At 44.4% G+C, this 17,228-nt stretch overlaps 1 long non-coding RNA gene across 2 annotated transcripts; it reads left to right on the plus strand.

The window, feature by feature from the left end:
- Positions 1–10,954: 10,954 nt before the first annotated feature.
- Positions 10,955–16,722, plus strand: LOC138150920 (uncharacterized). Of its 2 annotated transcripts, none has more exons than XR_011165686.1 (5): positions 10,955–11,861; positions 14,999–15,063; positions 15,819–15,941; positions 16,113–16,192; positions 16,565–16,722. It is a non-coding gene; the product is annotated as an uncharacterized lncRNA (long non-coding RNA). The 2 variants fall into 2 exon arrangements; XR_011165687.1 differs by lacking the exon at positions 10,955–11,861 and adding an exon at positions 11,885–12,460.
- Positions 16,723–17,228: the final 506 nt, after the last annotated feature.

The following is a 17,228-nucleotide window of genomic DNA, read 5'->3' on the forward strand; positions in this document are numbered from 1 at the left end:
CAGAGACCACTACTCCTTGTTTCTCTTTTTTTAAAATCACCCCATAGGCTCTATTTTCTTCTCCTCACCCTGAAATGTCTCTTCCTTAATAGTTCCCATAGCTGGGCCAGGCAGGTCTCAGGGACTTCCCTACCCCAGAGTCTTTCTCTTTGTTAACTTATTGGTTCTGCCTAGCCCCCATCATCCAATGGCCCTGTCCCCAGCTGCAGGGCCAGAACTGTATGGGGTGTAGTGTCAAATTCTCCTTAATAAAATGTACTCTTTGTGATCATCTTAGCTGAGATTGTGGGGGTGGGGGTTCTCAAGCTCTATCTAACACTCTGAAGGTTGTTTTCTCCCAGGCTGGGGGAAAGCCATTGGCCTCTCTCCAGCTGGTCTGATTCCCACCCTGGAAAAGTAGGTGGGGGTGGAGTGGGAGAGGTTTAAGATTCTTCCTCTTTTCCTGATAGGCACAAAATTGGACCCAGCAAGCCCATGGGTGTGTGGCCTGGCTGCTGGCAGTCAGTCTTCCCCACCTCCCCCCACTTCTGTCCCATCTCAATGAGGAAGCCTTGAGCATTCAGGCTGGACCCCTGGGACATAGGTATAGCCATATTACTTGTCACCCCATGATGACTCTTCAAAGGTTTCTGAGTACTTAAAAATGACTAATGGCTGTGATTCCAGCTTAGGACTTAGTGGAAAACATTCTAGCCATACGGGGCAGGGCACACTTAAAGTGAAATTGGCTAGATGATTACCACTCTATCTTTCCCAAAGTTGGTGATTTTTTTAAAGTGGGTTTTGTTGTGTTTGTTTGTTTTTTTTTTACAGAGACACAGCCCCTTCACTACCATCCCCTCAGAGAGAAATAGATGTCCTCCCTGACCGGGGTGTACACACTCCCTCAGGGACACTCCACTTTTGGGGGATGGCCCCTCAGAGATACATGTAACCATGGTGGAGGGTGAGGGTAAAGCCTCCACACGAGCCTGAGGACGACTTCATGCTAATGATGAAACCTCAGGGCTGGGCACAGCACTGCCTGGGAACCACTGGCTGGACTGTACTGGTCCCCTGTGGTCTTGAACCTGTCCTCCAGAGTACATCCTGTGAAGGGCACTGCCAGTATCAGCCTGACATTCCATTCTCGATCTACAATGGGCCCTTGCTGTCCTTGACTTGTCCACAGACCCAAGGCCCTTTGAGGAAATGGTCCCCTGAGAAAGCAAGTAGGGGCTGAGAAGGCCCTTCCAAGGTAACGCCAGGTGAGACCTGCCTGGGTGGCCCAGTGGACCCTTCCAGAATGGGGGCAGACCCACCTTAATCAAAGTCCAGAAAAAGGCAGGTGGGGGCACCCAGGCAGATTGGGATGTTTCCACAGGGAGCTTCTGCCCCTTGTCGACAGCAGATGTAATAACAATAACAATCATTGTTAACATTAATAGAACAATATGCATCTGGTACTATGCTAAACACTTTACAATGGTTATTGCCTTTGATCTGAACAAGAACTCTGGGAGGTAGGTGTTATCCCACTTTTTGCAGTTAGGGAAACCAAGGCAGACAGAGTTTGTGAAGTGATTTGCTCAGGTCACACAGCTAGTATCATAGGCTAGAGTTGAACTCGGGTCTTCAGGCACAGGGCTATTCACTGCACCATCTCACTGCTTAAGAGGCAAGAGAAGAGAAGATCAGATCTAAGGAAGAGCTATGGGACTAAGATAACATGGGTGTGAGTTCCTGGAGAAGAGAGAGTGTTTTCTTTTAATAAAAGAGAGCAGTGGCTATCATAGGTAACACTGGAATCTTAGAAGAAGGAGCCCCAGGCTTAGAGTTCAGCTCAGCCAAGAACCTTCATTTTATGTCTGAAGAAGGGGGCCCGGAGAGGAGAAGGGATGTGCCCATGCCACACAGGAAGTTACTAAATTAATAATTAATAATTAATAACATTAATATGGTGCCTACTATGTGTCAGACACTGGGCTAAGGGCAGGTGATGCAGGACAGAAAGTGAGAATGCCCCTGAGCCCAAGGAACTCAAGCTAGGGAAGGAAGGTCTCAATCCATTAAGGTGGTTGATTGACATTGCCCTATTCTAAGAGCTATTATTGATCCGATTGATCTGATTCCTGTGCCCAGAGTAAAAGGTGTCACAGGGGCTGGGCAGATGGTGGAATGGCCTGGATGGACATCTGGATCAGATGGGGAAGCATGGTCTGGTGGTCTGGGGATGGCTAGATATAAGCTAGGTAAGTTGTCATTCATTCAGTCTCTGGTTAAAATGGCACTCACTCCATGAGTAGGAGTTCAAAAGCTAGTGTAGATTTGACTCCTCCAGGACCTGGGGGTGTGGAATCAGGAGGTCCCATGCTGGGCTGCTGGTTACAGGTGAGAAGAAGCAGGAAAGACGGTCAGGGTGTATGCTGGATGGGATGTGTGCCTGCTATTCCTTGCAGTTCTTCCTTGGGTTGGGTTTCTGAAGGAGAAAGAAAAGCAGTGGCCTGAGCCCCCAGACAGTTAGCCCTGTGCCTTAACTGGGTCATTTCTTTTTTTTTTTTAATTAATTAAATTGATTTGTTTATTTACTTTTAGTTTACAACATTCACTTCCACAGTCCCTTGAGTTTCAAATTTTCTCCCCCTTCCCCATCATGGCGGCATGCACTTGAATATAGGATCTACAAATATCTTCACATTAATCATTAGTCAGGTTGTAAAGAAGGATTATAACCGATAGAATGATCAGTGGGAAAGAGGAAACAAAACAAGAAAAAGAAACACAGCAAGTAGTTTGTTTCATTCTGCATTCAGACTTGGCATCTCTTTCTCTGGATGTGAGTATCTCTTTTGACCATGAGTCTTTTGGAGTTGTCTTATAACCTTGCATTGCTGAGAGGAGCCCAGTCTACTGAAGTTAGTCATCACACATATGTTGTGTCTGTGATTGTGTACAGATTTCTGCTGGTTCTGCTCTTCTCTCTCAGCATCAGTTTATATAAGTCTCTCCAGGTTATTATGAAGTCTGTCTGCTCCTCATTTCTTATTGCACAATAGTATTCCATTACATTTATATACCACAACTGGTTCAGCCATTCCCCAATTGACGGGCACCCCCTTAATTTCCATTCTTTGCCACCACAAAAAAAGCTGCTATAAATATTTTTGTACATACGGGTCTTCCTCCCACTTCTCTGATCTCTTTAGGATATAACCCTAGAAGTGGTATTGCTGGGTCAAAGGGTATGCACTTATTTATAGCCCTTTGGGCATAGTTCCAGATTGCTCTCTAGAATGGCTGGATCAGTTCACAACTCCACCAACAATGCATTAGTGTTCCAATTTTTCCACATTGTCTCCAGCATTTATCATTTTCCTGTTTTGTCATCTTAGCCAATCTGACTGGTGAGATGTGGTACCTCAGAGTTGTTTTGATTTAGTGATTTAGAGCATTTTTTCATATGCTTATAGATATCTTTAATTTCATCTTCTGAGAACTACCTGTTCATATCCTTTGACCATTTATCAACTGGGGAGTGGCTTGTATTCTTATAGATTTGACTTAATTCTTTGTATATTTTAGAAACGAGGCCTTTATCAGAGACACTGGTTGAAAAATTCTTTCCCAATTTTCCACTTCCCTCTTAATCTTGGTAACACTGGCTTTGTTTGTACAGAAGAAATTAGACATTTTGCATTTTATAATGCTCTCTAACTCTTGTTTCATCATGAAGTCTTCTCCTCTCTGTAGATCTGACAGGTAAACTATCCCTTGCTCTCCCAGATTGCTTACAATATCAGCCTTTATACCTATAAAAAAAACTGGGTCATTTCTTATGGTTTGTGCCTTAAGGATGGCAGAGAGCCTAGGAGCTTACTCTAGTACAGGGGTTCTTAACCTTTTCTATGTTATAGACTGCTTTGGCAGTCTTAGAAAAGCTACAAATCCCTTCTCAGAATAACATTTGTTGTCTACATTTATAATAGTAGGAAATGCTGCATTTCAGTTAGAGATTAGTGGAAATAAAGATGTCATTTTTTTTTCCTCATCCAGCTTCACGAATCCCTTGAAATGTGTCCTTGGACTGCACTAACCCTAAATTAGGGATCCTTGCCCTAGAGCAAAGGTAAAGCCCTGGGAACAGGTGTGATTGAAACAAATATCTTATCTCTAGCCTGGGCCCCTTCATCCTCCCTGAAAGATGAAGGTAGTTTTTCTGGGTGGGGTCAGATAATGTCAGTACCTCGGGGAATCCCTTCTTCCTTCTTTCCCCTCTCTTCTAGGCTAGAGATCAGCCTATCCAGGTAGTTTCCACTTCTCTTACTCTGACTCAGGAACCCTGCCTTAGGAAAGGGAGCAGGGAGAGTGGTGCTTTTCTAGAGCTGAGAATTTTTTCAGGGAATAGATCCTAAGGGGGATAGCATCGTGCTTCAGGGAGCTAGTTAATATGGCTCTGCCCAATCTAATCTAATAAGCGTTTATTAATCACCTGCCATGTGGCACTGTGCTAGGCACTGGGGATAACCAAGACAAAGTGCAAAATAACCTCTGCCCTCAAGGATCTTACATTCTACCTGGGGGTGAGAATGGGTGAAGTAGGGGTGAGATTTAACTCATAAACAGAGAAAGGTAAAAATGAAAATTTGAGAAGGGGAAGGGCACTAAGAACAAGAGATATGAGCAAAGGCTTCCTACAGGAGTGGATGCATGTGCTGAGTCTTGAAGGACGTGAGGGATGATAAGAGGGAGGAGGGTGTGCATTCCAAACAGCGGGTAGCAGCCTGTGCAGAAGCACGGAGGTAGGAGATGTGCTGAGTTTTAGGGCAGGGCAGGGAGTTTCACAGACTGACTAGAAATTTAGAACTGTAAGGAACTTTAAAAGATCATTTAGTCGAGTTCCCCAAATCTTTACAGACTGGTACTCTGGGAACCTGATCGGCCCAAAGCCACACAGAAAGTCAGTAAGAAAGCCAGGGCTCAGGTTCAAGTTTCCTGACTTTGGGTCTAGGGCCCTTTCCACGGCCCTGTGCCCTGAGTTCTGGACCTGCATAATCTAGCAGAAGGCAGGTTCCTTCAACTGGGGAGTAAGAAGGCTAGGAGAGGGGAACATGGTCGCTCTTTTTAAGGATCTGAAGTACTTAATCAAGGGATTGGGTTTCTTCAGCTTGCCCCAGAGGACAGAACTGGGAGTAATGGGGGAAATTACAGAGGCAAATTTTGGCTTACTAGGAATAAAAACTTGTTGATAATTTTCATTTTTTCTTCTTTTAATTATTTTATCCTTAGAGTAAAGAGTACAATAAGAACATTTCCATATAAAAAGAGGACAGATAAAGAGAATCATGTGTGAAAACACAAATATTTATTATTTATATTTGGTTTTTAAAAAGACTAATAAATTCGACATTAACTTTAAAAAATAAATATTCATCCATTGGAAGGAAGAGAGAAAGAAAGGGAAGGAAGGAAGAAAGAGAAAGAAAGGAAGGGAGGAAAGAAAGAAGGAAGGAAGGAAGGAAGGAAGGAAGGAAGGAAGGAAGGAAGGAAGACTTCCTGACAATTAGATCAGGAATTCACTAGTTGATGAATTTTCCACCACTACATGGCTTCTTTCTCTCTAACAGTAATAAACACTTTTTATTCAGGCAATGAAACATTTAAAAAATATTAGTATTTATTATAATAATTTCATTTGTGTAAATATAGCTTACAAATATTTACCTGACATGTAAAAAGGGAAATTATTGTACATATAAAATTTATGTAGATAATCATTACATAAACAGTGCAGTCCTGGTAGGAGTCAAGCAGCTTTCACTCCTCCCAGTGGGAGGGCCAAGCAGCTTTCACTCCTCCCAGTGGGAGGGTAATCAATCACTCACTGTATGGCAGTCACAGGAAGCAGGTGTGCAATTAGGATGGTCACTTATTGGCAGTGTACTTTCACTGACAGCAATACTGAAGAACATAGTGGCACCTTTGAGAATAGATGGCGTCCTTCAAGCAGAAACTGGGTACCCACTTGTGAGGGCTGTTCTAAATATGAAATAAGGCTTTGATCTGAATTCTTTTGGAGCCACAACAATGAATTGATTACTTGCTTTGTAGCCTCAATAACTTCAAATTAAGCAACAACAAAATGCAGGTCAGGAATGGCAACATGAGGGCTAACTAGGATTTTTATCCATTTGAAGGGGAGAAGAAATTTTGTTTGAGACTGGCTGGCAATATGCATTGAATGTTCCTTATGCATAGAATTCTGGAAAATTCTAGGCACTCAGTGCTGGGTTCTAGGATAAAGTAATCCAGAGGAAGGAGAAGACTAATCCCTGCCTTTTGGGAGCTCACAGTTTGGATGGGGAGGAAATTCAATTCAACTAATTTATTAAGTACGAAGCTATGTGTAAAGCACTGTCCTCAAAATATTTTTAAAGCACTCTGCTGGGTAGATACTGAGTACCCAGAAGTGAAAGTGTGGGGCTCTCCCCAAATTTACAATGATCATCCATGGTTCAAGGCTCCATAAAGGCCCTTACCCATACTAGTACCAATCTTGGAGGATGACCCCAAGAAGGCAATTTTTATCTCTTTGGCTGGTTGTCCTCATCCCAGAGTTTTACTACCAAGAATTCTCCAAAATAAATCTCGAGTTTAGCTTGTATCTAGGTTTCCCCAAATGTGTGGCACAAGGGCACGGGCACGGAGAGGTACAATGTGGTTATCAAGTATGAGAGTGCCTTTATTTCACCTGACATGGAAAATGCATTAGATACAGGAAATTCAGAGAGCCCAAGAACAAATAAAGAAAAAATGTAACCTAGAGTATTCCACTGCCCTGGAGGCAATCACAATTCAGGGGTTTCAGCACAGGCATTTCACTTGGGACCAGCACTGTCCAAGCACCTCAGGGCAATCCTGGGGAGGGTTGTGGAGGCTCAGCTCTCCTGTCCCCAGCCCCAGCTCCCAGTAGGAGGTGGCTCCAGGGGATACATCAGCCAGGCCCTTGCATCCTTTACTCCTAGGAGGCCTGTTCCCAACCTCAAAAACTTGAGAAATCTCAAATTTGGTATTTTCTGTGAGGTAACCCCTAGTGTGAGGAAAACACCTATCTTTTCAAGCTATAGTCATACACATATCTACCTTTTCAGGGTCACTATTGATGCCCCAAATGCTTGGGCAGGGAAAGTCTATCCCAGAGGATTTTGGCCTATGTTTGGCTTATTGCCACCTTTTTAAAAAAAATTACTCTGCTCCCCCTAGAAATCTACTTTCTTTAACCCTTTAACAGTTTTAAAAACTTGCATCATCTCAAAAAAAAATTTTTTTTAAACATGATGCATTTTAAATTTAATAATTTATTGTAAATCAGTGTTTTTTTCCTGAATTGAAATGTTGATGACTCAATATTGCATTGTGTAACCATATAGTATTATATTATTAACAAGTCATTCTATGCACATATTCCTGCTGATGCATGCTGGACTTCCGGACAATGCTCAATAGGCTTGCCTGGGAACACTTGCTTTACTTGACCACTGATAGGTTACAACTTGCATTTTGTGTGTTAATTTGGGAAATAATGTAATCACTATGACTTTGACTCTGCTAGACAGTAGATAAAACATGTGCCAATGGTTTTTCAAAATTTTCTTCTCTTCTTTCCTTATACTTCCAGCACCTCCTTATTTTTATTCAACACTCAGCAACTGCGCCTGAGGTGACTCTCCCCGCCCCCCCTCCCCCCGCACTGTTCCAGCTTTCCCCATTAGGTGGTATCGCCCACCTCTGTATCCTCAAGAACTCCAGTCTCTGCCCTGTGCTCAGAAAAGGAGACAGAAAGGCAGAAGGATCAGGAACTTGAAATCCAGGAACCTCAGGCCACTTGGGCAAACACATTCAGTTCCACTATGTGCTTCTCCTTAAAGTTGCCATTAACTGAGAGCAGTTGAGAAAGTTGTGAGAGAAAAGGGAGAAAAACCACCTCTCTACCTTGCTACAGGCACAAAGGAAAAGGCAGAGAGGGGGAGTCTTCCAAAGAGAGGCCCCAGATCTGGTCTCACAGATTATTTTAATCAGCATTATTAAGCCTGGGATTGCTTTAAAAACATATTTTGAAAGCTTTATGTTAATATTATTGTTTTCCTTTGTAACCTTGTGTGTTGGTTTTGTTGTTGTTTTAAAAATGCTTTTAGGGGCGGCTAGGTGGCGAAGTGAATAGAGAGAGCACTGGCCCTGGAGTCAGGAGGACCTGAGTTCCAATTTGACCTCAGACACTTAATGTGTACTAGCCTCGTGACCTTGGGCAAGTCATTTAACCCCAATTGCTCTGCCCTCTCCCCTTCCAAAAAAAAATGCTTTAAAAAACCCTATTCTGAGAAGGGGTCCATAGGCTTCATCAGACTCCTGAAGGAGTTGGTCCATGGCACAAAACAGGTTAAGAACCCCTGCTTTGTAAACCCTGAAGGAATGGGCAGCTCCTCCAACAAAAGTCTAGTAGACTGACTATCACTTCAGAGGCAGCCTCTGTCACAGAGAACCAATGGTGGCAGCTGGGTGGCTAATCGGATAGAGAGCCAGGCTTGGAGTCAGGATGACCTGAGTTCAAAGACACTTCTTATCATCTGTGTGACCCTGGGAAAGTCACTTGACCTTTACCTCAGCTTCCTCATCTGTAAAAGGGGGACATTAATAGCACCCACTTCTCAGATAAGATAGTATTTGTAAAGTGCTTTGCAAACCTTGGAGGCAGTTAAGTGGTACAGTGGACAAAGAATCAGGAAGACTCACCTTCCTGAATGCAAATTTGGCCTCAGATACTTACTAGTTGTGTGACCCTGGGCAAGCCACTTAACCCTGTTTTCCTCATTCGGGTCCTTTTTCTTTTCCCTTTTTCTTTGCTCTCTTGGGGGGGTGGTACAGTCCAACTAGCAGTATTGCTGGGTCAACATGTATACACAGCTTAATAGTTTTTTGGACATCATTCCAAACTGCTTTCCAGGTCAGACTATTTCAAAGCTTCACCACAAGGACTTTAGGTACCTATGTTCCCACATCCCTTCTAGCATTTGTCATATTCCTTTTTTGTAGAGATTTGGGCAGACCCTAAGATTAAAAAATTCTGTCCTAAATCTGAAAAATGGGCTGCCCAACAACTGGCTTTGACACCTACCTCTACAGATGTTCAGGAGTAGGATTCTGTGGCCTCAAGGCCACATGTGGCTGCCGGCTGCCCATCCCTGGATGGGCTTCGATAATCAAAAAATCCCACCTCCTTATGCAAGCAAGGAGCGAGGGCCCCAGCCCCCAAACCTGGCACAATTGGCTCCCCTCACTCTTCCCAAGAAAAGTAGTGAGAGGTAATAAACTGGATCAATTTTAGGAGCTTAGAATGCTGGGGGGGGTGAGGGTGGGGAGGGAAACTATATTGATGCTACTGACTTGGTATCAGCCTCTCTTAAGTTGCCTGCATTATAACAGATGGTAATTTTAAAAATTAAAATATTGCATGGGATTAATTAATAATGTTTCATACTTTAAAAAAAGCTCTCCCTGGGGTCTGAAATATATTACAATTCTGATGCTAAAACTCTCTTTTCCAATAAGCTGGGACTTACTTCCACTGACCCTTTGATCATGGGAGATAAGAATTTAGAATAGGCAGGGAAACCTTCAAGATTGTCTCTCATCAATCTTCTCAACCCTGACCAGGTTGAGGTTTTGGGGATAAAGACAGACAAGAAAGAAAGGAAAATTTAGTTCTGTGATACTTGGCAAGCCACTGAATACATATGGTGTCAAAAATAAACTATTTTTAAAAAGAAAGTAAAATCTATGGCATTGTAAACTTAGAGATTGAATTTGTAACAGGTATAATATCTTTCCAAATGATGGTTTGAATGCTATTTCAAGTGCAGAGATATCTTAGTGGATTTTTTAAAGAATGGGTGTGGTTTGCAGCTCTTTAGGATTAAGATTACATGAAAAGAGCATTTAAGACCTTTATTTGAAAAAAACAAACCTGGAGGTTGATAGATTCATTGATTTAGCAGAAGGTAATTTTGCCCCCTAAAGAATGCTAAGAAAACCTTAAGGCAAAAGGGGAAAAAAAAGCTAGGCCTTATGTGAAAATTAAATTCTAGTAGGGTATTTTACCATACAGCCATATTTTCTTCAGTGAATGTAAACAAAACTTAATTGTTTAAGAACATTAGAAGCAAAGTCCCCTAAAAGAAACTGGAATAGAAGGTAGGGAGTTTGTGGTCTCAAGGCCCACCCCTGGAATAGACTATACAATTCAAAATTTAAAAGTTGCACAGTTAATGAGTATAGTATAAGAAAATTTGTATAGGAGAGATTCAGTGGAGTGTTAGACTGGGATATGATTGGAAAATGATGAAATGGATAAATAAAATAGGGAAGGAAAGAGAAGTGTCAGATTAGAAGGTTTTGAGGTTTGTAAAGCTTTAAACAAAGTCAAGCAGAAGAGAAAAGAGAAAAAACGTTTAAGAAAGTAAAAGTGACGGGCAATTAGGTGGCGCAGTGAATAGAGCATCGGCCCTGGAGTCAGGACAACCTGAGTTCAAATCCAGCCTCAGACACTTAGACATGCTTAGTTGCCCTGTGACCTTGGGCAAGTAACTCAACCCCAATTGCCCTGCCCTCCCCCCTCCAAAAAAACAAAAAGAAAGTAAAAGTGAGAGGAGAATGGGTAGAAAGTTAAAGAAAGTTGGGATCTGTTTGTACTGATAATGTCAATGGAGGGTAACTACGAGATAAGAATTTGGATTTGTGGAAAGAGATGTTTGAGGAGGTTTTTGATCTCATTGACATAAGAAGCATACAAGAAACTAACACCATTTGGAGAAATGCCTATTGGCAATTTAAGATTGACGGTATTCTACCAAGTTATAATATTTATCAGATGGAAACTACAGAAATAAATTTGCAACATGGAATTATTTACTTGGGACATAGCATACTAAAATTCTGCTTTTGAAGGAATATAAAGAACCTAAAGAAACAAATCTAGTTAGATTCTTTTTTTTTTTTTTTTGCAGGGGGGAAGGCAGGGCAATTGGAGTTAAGTGACTTGCCCAAGGTCACACAGCTACTAAGTGTTAAGTGACTGAGGTCAAATTTGAACTCAGGTCCTCCTGAGTTGCCCCTGTAAAGCCTCTTTAACTAGATGTTTCCTTAGGGGATATGAGATTATGAATTTGTTCTAATCTACTTTGTTCAATCTTAACTGAAGAAAGCATTAGCCTGGGTGACCTTTATGGCCTAAACCATAAAGATTGCTATATGTTAAAAAAATATTTCTCTGACTCTCTGATGTAATTTTCTACAAAGACTTGTCAGAACCTCCCATTTCGATTCAGGGTTAGTTTTTGAATCCTGAGCCTGTGCATAAATGAAACCTAGGTTTTTGGCTCTATGATTTCTGCGCGTGGGTGGGCTTCTTTCTGCAGCAGTACCCCGCCACGAACCCAAAGGGGGCGCATTTCTCCCATCATAAAAGGTGCCGTCTGCGGCTCCTTGTCCAGATTGTCCTTTACTTCTCCCCGGTTGCGCGGCCGGTCCGTGTTCTCTCTCGGGTGTCTCCGGGGAGGCTGGCCCTTGCAGATTCCAGTCTTCCTTTCTGCTCAGCGCTTTTGCCGCGCCAGCCACAAATTCCGTCCCCGTATTCTCGTGCCCTCCCCTCTCTCCACACTCCTGAGGCTGCTCTGTCTCGGCCAGCGCCGCACGGCCTTCCTTTGTTTGGAAGGATTTAGAGACAGACGCCTGAGGCCGCTTCCTAGAGCTGCAGGCCGCACTTCGGATTTGCCGTTCACGTTTTCTCTCTTGGTTTCTCTGATCATGTGCAGGGTCTCTGAGAGTCTTGGGTAATGTCACTCCCCCACCTTTATTTGCCCCTGTCACTCACTTTCTGACTCGAACTTTAAGCCCCTGGGGGCAGGGACTAGCTTTTGTCCGTCCGTCCCTCCCACCGGGTACCCAATAAATGATTTTGGATTGAACTGAACTCCTCCCCTCCCCTCGGGAGGCTTCCTTGGGGGCAGAATCCCCAGGATCTCAGCCTTCCCCACGAGGGTAATTGAGCCTCAGCTCCAAGTGACCTTCGGTGGCTAGAACGGGGCCCATCCGGGTGCAGAGGGCCGCAGGACACGCCCCGCCCACCCCCCACGGCGTCTCCGGTCCCGAAGGCCGAGCCTTCCCGCCGGATTTTAGGAGCGCGGGTCTCTGAGGCTGAGGGAGGGGAGGGGGTGACACTCGCCCCGCCCCCCCGTCCTCGGCCCCGGCCCGCCGAGGACCTCTCCGCAGCACGGAATGCGGGCTGCCCCACGAACCCTGGCTGGCCCCCTCGAGCTGCCGTAGTCCGGGGCGCCCCAAGGCCAGCGGCTGTTGTCCACCTGTCCTGGCCCAGCGGCCTCCAACAGCCTGGAGTGGGCATCCTCAGGCAGAGGGAGGAAACGCCTCCGAGGTGGGGCCGGTCAGGCCCAGAGGCGCGAGGGAGGGGAGGGAGCTGGGCGGCAGTTCGTGGGGGAGGCGGGAAGGAGAGGGCGGGGCTAGGCCTGGAGTAACCTTCCTGTTGGACTGGGGTGGGGGTGGGGCCCTATATCCCGAAGCCCTGCATAGGTTAATTGTCTTTGGCACATACTTTCTGATAATTTCTGTGGGAAGCCCCCTTAAAGGCTCCACGGAGAGGCGTCCGGCCGCCATCTTGTTGGTCATGTGACCCAGAAGCGCTCCTTCCCCCTGCCTGTCATTCCCTCTTGGCCTGTGGTAGCCTGTTTGTGCCCACGTTGGCTCCGGTCTGCCCTCCCCCTTTAGAGTGTAAGCTCCCCGAGGGCAGGGGTGGCCTTTCCTCCTTGTGTATCCTCAGCCCTAGGACTGGGCTTGGCCCAGCCTGGGATGGTGATGGTGATGAGCATTCATATGACACTTACTATGGGCCTGCCCTGTGCTAAGCACTATAAGTATGACCTCCTTTGATTCTCATAGCAACCTTTTGAGACTACTGCTACTGCTACTACCACTACTACTAGTACTAGTGCTGCTACTACTACTACCACTTCCACCACTGCTAACACCATTACCACGACTACTGCTACTACTACCACCACTACTACTGCCACTACCACTATCACTACTACTACTATTACCATTAGTACTAGTGCTACCACTCCCACTACTACTAGCATTAGTACTGCTACTACCACTACTACTACCACCATTATCACTACTACTACTGCTAGTACCACCACTATCACTACTACTACTATTGCTGCTGCTACTATTACCATTATTACTACTACCACTACCACTATTACTACTGCTACTTCTACCATTGCTACTACGACCATTACTGCTATTACTGCTACCACTACCACCACCACAACTGCTGCTGCTGCTACTACTACCCACTATTACTACTACTACTACCACTACCCCGTGTTTCCCCGATAATAAGACACTGTCTTTTTTTTTTTTTTTGGAAAGAAAAACACCAGAGGGCTTATTTTCAGGGGAGGGCTTATGTTGTCCTGCCTCAGCCCTCCTCCGTGGCACTGCTCTCAATGGCGCCAGCAAGCAAATCACTGGGGAAGAACAGGATGACACGCTCACTGCTGCAGCTCTGATTGAATGCAGCTCGGAGCGCAGCGTGCATCTCGGGGGGGGGGGCAGTGCATACAGAGGGTACCATAATGTAGTGTGTAGCGCAGGGGATCACCTTCACTACAGTAGCAATCTCAATAGGGCTTATTTTCGGGGGAGGGCTTATTTTCAGGATAGGTCTTATTATTGGGGAAACACGGTACCAATACTACTACCACCAGCACCACCACTATTATTATTTATATAGCACCTTCTATGTGCCAAGCACTGTGATAAGTGTTTTATAAATATTATTTTAAATAAGATAAGATCCTCACAACTGCAAGATAATAATGATGATGATGATGACAATTAACATTTACATAGCACATACTATGTGTCAGGCACTGTGATAAGTGTTTTACAAATATCTCATTTGATCATTACAACAACCTTGCAGGGTAACAACAATAATATTACTACTACTACTAGCCAAAATTTATTTATATAGTCCTTACTATGTACCAGGCACTGTGCTAAGTGCTTTACAATTATTATCTCATTCGAACCTTGTGACAATGACCCTGAAAGGTAATGATAATGTAAATACTACTACTACTAATGATAGCCAACATTTATATAGTATTTACTACGTGCCAGGCACTGTGCCAAGTGCTTTACAATTGTTATCCCCACTTGATTCTCATAACTACCCAAGGAAGGAGGTACCATTATTATCCTCATTTTACAGATGAGGGAACTGAGGCAAACAGGTTAAAGTGACTTGAGCAGAGTTACACAGTAAGGCTCTGAGGCAAGATTGGAACTCAGATCTTTCTGATTACAGGCCTGGTGTTCTATCCACTGAGCCACCTAACTGGCATTTAATGTGTTTATTGATTGAGATATAACCCCCCCCCACAAACAAAAACTCTTGGGGCGGGGTGCAGCAGGTGTGAGGTCCTTGATAATTTTTAAGAGGGTAAGGAGTGTAAAAGGGGTTAAGCAGTATAAAGTGTGAGGACTCCTGTACTAGCTTGATAGTAATAATAACAACAGCAACGATAATAAATAGTTAACCTTTATGTAGTGCTTTAAGGTTTGTGAAGCATTTTAAATAAATGATGTCATTTGATCTTCACAACAACCCTGTGAGGTCGGTGCTGTCATTATCCCCATTTTGTAGCGAAGGAAGCTGAGAGCAGCTAAATGACTTACCTAAGATCACACAGGCAGTCCTAGTCTGAGGTAGGTTTTGAAGTCAGAGCTCCTTGACTCCAAGTCCATCTAACTGTTATTCAGTCCTTAAGAGGCATGTTCTGTAGGGACTAAGGGTTTGGGAGGGAATCTGGGTTGTGTCTGTGTGTGACGGTGGTTCCATGTCTTCAGCTTACTGAAGTCTACTCATTGACCTTTTTTCCAGGGTTCCTCCCAACAGAAAATGAAGCATTTAACTTCATTTTAGGATTTCTAAAGTCTAAGAAACAGGTACAAATGTCTTTCTGGAATACTGTGAGAGTGGAGTGTGGGTGGGGCGTTTGGTGGTCGATGGGCTTTCTTCACACACCCACCCTTCTCTTTTGGGGTGTGGATTCTTCTGCTTTGCCTGACCTGAATATCCTACCTCTTTGTGAACATCATTCTTCTGGGCAGACTCCCGGGGACTAGGCAGTTATTCAATGTCCCACTTCTCCCTCTCCTCACCCCACTAACGTGTCCCATGGTGGGTGGAGTAGAGAGAGTGTTGGATTTGGGATCAGAGGACCCAGGGTTGTGTGACCCCCTGTAGACTATGAGCTTCCTGAGGGCAGGGACTGTCTTTTGACTTTCTTTATATCCCTAGCACTTGGGATACAGTGCCTGGCACACAGTAGGCACCGAATAAGTGCTGAGTGCAGACTGACTGACTGATTTGGGCAAGCCATTTCACCTCCAGGTCCCTTCTGAGTCTGTGATCCCTGCCTAGCCCCTGTAGACACAGTTCCACCTCCCATACAGAATGGTTCCCTTGTGCTCCCTGTAGATGAAGGGCTGCCTGTTTGGTGAGAGAAGTAAGCACTGTGTTGGAGAAAACTAAGAAGAGAGGTGAAGGGAAAGCATGGACCAGATCCACTTTGTCCTGGTTCTGCCTGAGATGCCTTTTGGCCCAGCCTGGGAGAGATCCATTATGAAATAGGTCAAATGAGGGGAAAGGGAGGGCAATGTACGGGCAGGAGAAAGGCTCTGTGTGTGTCTCCTTCTAGGATGAGGCCACGAAGATGATGTTCTTGAGTTCTGTGACCATCCTGTGCAGTGCTGTGAAAAGTCAGGAACACTGTAACCTGGACTATTACTGCAATAAAGCCATGCTGGCAGAGAGAGTGGAGGTGAGGTTACCCTTGGTGGGAGAGAACTGGAGACAATGTATGTCTTTGGAAAGTCAGTCACCAAAGGTCTGGGAACAGTGGGAGCCATATACAGATTGAGGTGGGAATGTAGAAGGTGGGACGAGTCTTGGAAGGGAGTTCTTGGCTGTCTATTTCTCCTGGGCCTTTCAGATGCTGATCCTTGAAGAGCCTGTTGACATGATGATCAGCTCTCTGAGACAGCAAGCCATGTTCTGCATCATGGAAATGAGGTACCTGCCCTCCATTGGTCAAAGGGAACCCTCTTATTAATCTGGGATGGAGGGTGTGTCCTTGCAACTCCAGAACCTTGCCTTCCAATACTTTCCATGGATATCTAGCTGCTAATGTCACTACTAGTGGTCTTGGTAGGAGTGGAGGGGTTCACCTGGGCAGGAGTGTGCTGATAGATGATTGACAGCCAGCTCTCTGATTAAAAATAATATGCATAACACACTTTTAAGTTTAATATTAATTATTATTTCCCCATCACTTTCTCAACTTTAGACAATCAACAAAACAAGAAATTGAATCCTTATTTGTAGCATTTGTTGATTTCTGAGATGTAAGTACTCAGGATTAAAATTTAACAATCTGTTCTCTAGAATCAATTTCTCCAGGACATCCTTGTTTGAGATTAAGTATGAGCTTCTCAAAACAGGCTTGGCATATCCTTGGAAGTCTAGGACTCTGGACCTTGATCAGGACACCTAGCACCATTCACTTTTCTCTGGAGAATATTCTCCACAAGTCCCTAAATAAATACTCAAATGAATATGCCCACTTTGGTCTTATTTCAGTTGAGTCCAAGATATTCCTTACTTAGCCCTTCTTATCCCATTGCCTCCTCCTACCCCAGCCAAGTGAAACCAAAATTCCAGCCCTTACAGAGAATGGAGTTGATACAGTCAGGTATCTTCAGCCTGTTTTCCTTGCCCCCCAACATGGAGACTGACACCAACAGGGAGAGTGTTAGTCTATACAGCCAGGTAATTTCTACAGCTGCCCCTACTTCCCCTGCCACCTGGTTTCCTCTTGGACTTCGATGCCCCAAGTAAAGGGGAGGGCAGGGTTTCCTCCTGGCCATCCCTTAACCTTACTGTTGATTCTATTAGACTGTTCGAGCTTTGGATGAAATGTTGCAAGGACTAATGACTGAAACTGAAAACCCCAGCATGCTGGTGCTCACTGAAATTGTGGAGGTGGGTAGTACTTGCCAAGCAGGGAAAGAAATAGAAATAGAAAATAGAAAAAGATGGAGGATAGGTG

Source organism: Petaurus breviceps, unplaced genomic scaffold, assembly GCF_028583685.1.
Source record: "Petaurus breviceps papuanus isolate PSGF00001 unplaced genomic scaffold, PetGlider_PUasm1.0 90895, whole genome shotgun sequence".
NCBI classification, from domain to species: domain Eukaryota; kingdom Metazoa; phylum Chordata; class Mammalia; order Diprotodontia; family Petauridae; genus Petaurus; species Petaurus breviceps.